Source organism: Nicotiana sylvestris, chromosome 4 (assembly GCF_000393655.2).
Source record: "Nicotiana sylvestris chromosome 4, ASM39365v2, whole genome shotgun sequence".
NCBI lineage: Eukaryota > Viridiplantae > Streptophyta > Magnoliopsida > Solanales > Solanaceae > Nicotiana > Nicotiana sylvestris.
Window position 1 is genome coordinate 136996088 of NC_091060.1, and position 5560 is coordinate 137001647.

Here is a 5560-nt window from a genome sequence, read left to right on the forward strand (position 1 = left end):
TCACAGGGAGTCATTTCAGGGTAGGTATTTTGAATGTGAGGCGTTTGGGAATATTTAAGAGAGTATTCCACAGCTTATGAGCCTTAGATGATGTGGTTATATGCTTGGGTCTCATGTGGTGAGTCTGGGTTGAGGAATTATGGTGTTAAAGCAAGAAGAAGCATCAAGTTGAAGGTAAATTAGAAGGAACTTGAGTAGAGGGGATAGCTTGGTAGTAGGCCGGGTCGGCATGGTAAGGATATGATTAGTTCTTTGGGTGCTTATGAGGTAATGAGTTTCTATAGGTGTTTCACGGCAATTCTCTTGGGTTTTAGTGGCCTGCATTGTTTGGTTGAGTTAGGAAGATTTAGTCCTTACTGTTTAGTTTTGTGCAAATGGAATTCGAAGAGTCTTGATAGTTTCTACCACGGTTAGAGATGTGTATTTGCTGCGAGCGTAAGGAGCATAAGATGTATAGTGATCTTCTTCTTGATGGGATCAATGGAAAGTTCTTGGCTATTAAGAACGTAGTTACTTGTAGCTCGGAATGGATATGAAGTTCTCAAGGTTACCCTAGGATAGTATGGTATATGCGGTATGTTGTGTAGGATTGAGATTTGCATGTGTAAGGTCACGGTTCAGATTTGAAAGGAAGGTCACAAATTCTTAGGCAGCTCGGGCAGCTTCAGATAATTAGATAAATGAGATCACTGATTGGCTTCAGACAAATTCTTAGGCAGCCGGGAGTTCTCATAAATAGGTCATGTTGTAGTGGTGGGTCGTATGTATCAGCCTTGTGTGGTGACTATTGGGGGTTTGGAGACCCGAGTGGATATTTGTTTCTTGGTATGTTAGATTTTGGATGTGATATTGGGTATAGACTGGTTGTCTCAGTGTTGTGTTATTCTGGGCTGTTGCGCTAAGACGACGACGTTGGTTATGCCGGGGATGCCACGGATTGAGTGGAGAGGTTCGACAGATTATGTTCACAGCAAGGTGATTTCATTTTGAAGACCCCGCGGATGGTTGAGAAGGGTTGTCTTTCTTATTAGTCCTTTGTGATGGATGTTAGTGCAGAGATTTCTTATATTAATTCAGTTCCAGTGGTGAGGGATTTTTTGGATGTGTTTCCTATTGCCAGGCATGTTGCCAGATAGGTTTGTTGATCCCGGTATTGATTTGGTGCCAGGCACCATATCGTATTGCACCGGCGGAGTTAAGGAATTGAAGGAGCAGCTTCAGGAACTCCTTGATAAGGGGTTCATTGGTAGGCCAATATGGATGTATGTTCTACATCGAGTCGGCTTGGTTGACTTCGAGTTGCTATTGTTGAGGGATGTGTTGATTCAATTGTTATTGAGCTTATTAGTGATCTGGGGAGATCTATGAGTTACCTTTCTGTATTGCGAGGCGTTAGGATTTGTTGGCTATAGGCACATGTGGTGCGGTTTTATTGGGGCCTCTTAGTGGAATTTGAGCGGAAAGAGTATTGGGTATTGCTCGGCGGATGGCGTATCGGTTGTGTCCTTTCGGGGTTGTATGATGTTATGCCAATTACTTTGCTGTGGTTATGATGATTTACTTTTGGTTCTAGACATCAAATTACGCATGGTTGTCAATTTGGGCATAGTGATTTGAGGTGTTTCATGTGGACCAGTGTTTAGATAGGGTCGCACATTGCAGCAAAGTTATGTAGAGGTATGGACCTTTGGGTAAGATTCGTGTGTTCTGTTTCTACGATGCGTGACGGGTTCTCAGCATCGTGTGTGGTGGTACTTGTGAGCGTGCGGTACAACTCTCTCATTTGAGACATTTTCATGATTTGAGTATGTTCGGATTGCTTGTTGGTGCACGGATTGCACGAGTTGTGGCTTTAGATTGTATTGATGTGTCATGTCACCAGAGTAGTTGTGTTGAATTAGATGAGATCGTTGGGATCTAGAATGAATACAAATGGACTTAGTTCAGCATGTTGGAAGGATAATATCGATGTTTGGCTCAGAAATTTGCTATGGTCCATGCCAAAGGAGGAGTGGCTTCTCGAATGGTTGATCTGAGAAATGGTTATGACTTTCTACATGTTTCATTTATCATTGGCAGTATATGAAAGTGTTGGAATGAGACTATAATTGATAAGAGGTTATTATCGATACTCGGTTGTTGTGTGTAGCTGTTGTGATTTGAAGTTATCGTTGCAAGTGTCTGAGTTATGTGGTATATTTCATAATTGCATCTAGGGTTGCAAATATGGTTTGCTATAGCTTTTTTAGACTCATTTAAAGTATAGATGTGAGATTCTAATCTTGTAGATGATTTCAAAAGTGAAAATGTGGTTCTAAAGTTTATGGGTCAGGTTGGATTGTGAAACTCTAGTTACATTGTGTTATCGGACCTATAGGATATGGGGTGACGTAGGATCACCCCGGGTATGTGCATGGTAAGGTTATACAGTGCTTTGATGGTTTTCGAAACAACTCTGGGCAAGTTCGAGGACGAACTATGTTTAAGTGGGGGAGGATGTAACGACCCGACCGGTCATTTTGAGCTTTTGCACTTCGCTCGCCAGTTCTCAGGCATGACTATCCCCTTGTGTTGTATTATGACTTATGTAAATCATCGGTTTTGGTCTTTAGGGTAATCAGAATGAATTTGGAAGAACAGTTCTCAGTTTGAAGATTAAAATTTGAAAGGTTTGACCACGTTTTGACTTATTAGTATATGATCTCGAATTTGAATTTTTATGATTTGGTTAGCTCCGTTAGGTGATTTGGGACTTAGAAGCGTGATCAGAATGTATTTTGGAGGTCTGTGGAAGGTTTAGACTTGAATTGGCGAAATTGGGATTTTGGTATTTTTCCGGTTGATAGGTGAGATTTTGATATAGGAGTCGGAATGGAATTCCGAAAGTTGGAGTAGGTCCTTTGTGTCATTTGTGACGTGTGTGCAAAATTTCAAGTCATTCAGACAAGGTTTGATAGACTTTTTGATCGAAAGCGGAATTTGGAAATTTTTGGAATTCTTAGGCTTGAATCCGATGCAAATTTGGTGTTTTAATGTTGTTTTGAGCATTCCGAAGGTTGGAGAAGGTTTGAATGATGTTATGGGATATGTTGGCATGTTTGGTTGAGGTCCCGAGGGTCTCGGGTGAGTTTTGGGTGGTTAATCGGATCAAATTCTTATTTTGAAAGTTGCAGATTTCTTCATATCAGTGTTGCAGAGTTTTGCTCTTCGCGTTCGCGAGAGGCGCCTCGCGTTCGCGAAGAGATGTTGAGTGTGGTAGAACCATCGCGAACGCGTGGCATGGTTCGCGTTCGCGTAGAAGGGTGAAGCAGACTTGGACCCTAGGCCCTGGTGCTATGCATTCGCGAGGTTAGTGTTGCATTCGCGAAAGGGATGGACAGGCGAAGCATCGCGTTCGTGTGGGTGAGTCTGCATTTGCGAAGGGTTTTGTGGAGAGGCAGTGTAATTTGTGCTACGCGAACGCGAGAGTAGGGCTGCATTCGCGATGAAGGAAAAATCTAGGCAGAATGTTTAAATTCAAAATCGAGGGTTTAAGTACAATATCATAAAAACCATTGGAGAGCTCGGGAGAAGGTGAAATTTGAGGAAATTTTCAGTGGAGCAATTGGGGTAAGTATTCTTCATTCATATTTGGTTTAATTTCATGATTTAGTCTTGAATTTCATCATTTAATTTGAGAAATTAGAGTGGAAATTGGGGGGGGGGGAATGGAAGAAAAGTTTGAGAATTCTTTTGGGAATTTGAATGGGCAATTGAGGTCGGATTTTGATGAATTTGACATGGGTAGAATCGTAAGAGGATGAGGATTCTATTGATATGATTTTTATCGGATTCCAAGATGTGGGCCCTGGGGCCAGGTATGAGCAATTTCGGGGTTATTGATGTAAATTGGATATTTTCAAGTGGGCTTTGTTCCCTTAGCATATTTTGATGGTATAATTCTGATTTTGGTTAGATTTGGAGCATCCGGAGGCCGAGTCAAGTGGCAAAGGCATCGCGGGCTAGAATTCGGACCGGATAGAGGTAAGTAATGATTGTAAATGTTTGTCCTGAGGGTATGAAACTCCAGATTTTACATCGTTGTGCTATTTTGAGGTGACGCACACACTAGATGATGAGCGTGGAGTCGTGCACTATTTGATTGAAAACTATTTGTTATCATCATGTTTTGGGTTGAATGCCATATTTGGGCCTCGTGCCAACTGTTTTGGACCCTTAGGGGATTTTTACTACTATTTCTTACTGTTTTGACTTTATGCTTGTACTCAATCATGCTATATTGTACTGTTTTCATAACTCAGTCATGTTTACTCTGTTATGACATCTTAAATGATAATTTGGGCTGAGCATTATATTATTACTGTGCCCGAGTGGCTTTTATAGATTTCTAACTGAGTAGGGTCGAGGGCCTGTGTTGTGAGGTTATTATGGGATCGGGCTACACGCCGCAGTCGTATTGTGCTGATTCATGATTTTGAGGCCGAGGGCCGGAGTTGTACGCCACAAGATGGCTTGATATAAGGCCGAGGATTATGCCACGAGATGGCTTGTTATTGCGCATTGGCCGTAAGGAGCCCCTCCCAGAGTCTGTACACCCCCAGTGAGCGCGGGTACCCTGAGTAAGTGATATATTGATCATGCCACGAGATGGCTTGTTATTGCGCTTAGGCCGTAAAGGGCCCCTCCCGGAGTCTATATACCCATAGTGAGCGCGGGTACCCAGTGTGTTATGTGATATAGCCCGAGGAAATGATGTTGTTCCATGTTATTGCCCGAGGGGCGGTTCTTGATTTATGTTATGCCCGAGGGGCTGATTACGAGTGATTGTGAGGTAGCCCAAGGGGTATGGTGCATGTTTTGCCCGAGGGGACTGTGACGTTTCTATCATGTTTACTCACTTTTTATCACTTGTTTGAAACTATTGAAATTTGTTTAAAAGGTTTTACTGAAATTGAGTTTGACTTATGAAGCAAATGATTTATGTACTGTTTTGAAGTGTATTGTATTTGCTATAGCGTTATGACGTGGCTTACGTATTTTCTTACTGCTCAGCTTTTTTTACTTTAATTACTTACTAAGTTGGAATACTCACATTACTCCCTACACCTTGTGTGCAGATTCAGGTATTTTTGAACTCGGTAGTGGATGTTGATTGCTCGGAGGCAGAGTCATTGGAGTTTAGCAAGGTAGCTGCCCGACGTTCGCAACACTGCTTTCCTCCCTCTTGTTTTCCTTAGACTGTATTCAGTACACTTTTAGAATTTTTCGTTGTATTCAAACCTTAGTAGATGCTCGTGACTTGTGACACCCCGATGTCGGACTTGTATATATTCTGCACTGTTCTTTTAGACTTACATTTTGAGATATTTGATTAATTAAAAGCTGAAAAACGAATTATTATTGATTAAATGGTTAACTCAGGATTGTGTTGGCTGGCCTATTTTCATGATAGGCGCCATCACGACCGGGTCGGTTTTAGGGTCGTGACAATACATATTTGATGATGCTCTCATTCCTATCTGAAATGACACACATGTTTTCCCTCTCACCATATGCTTCT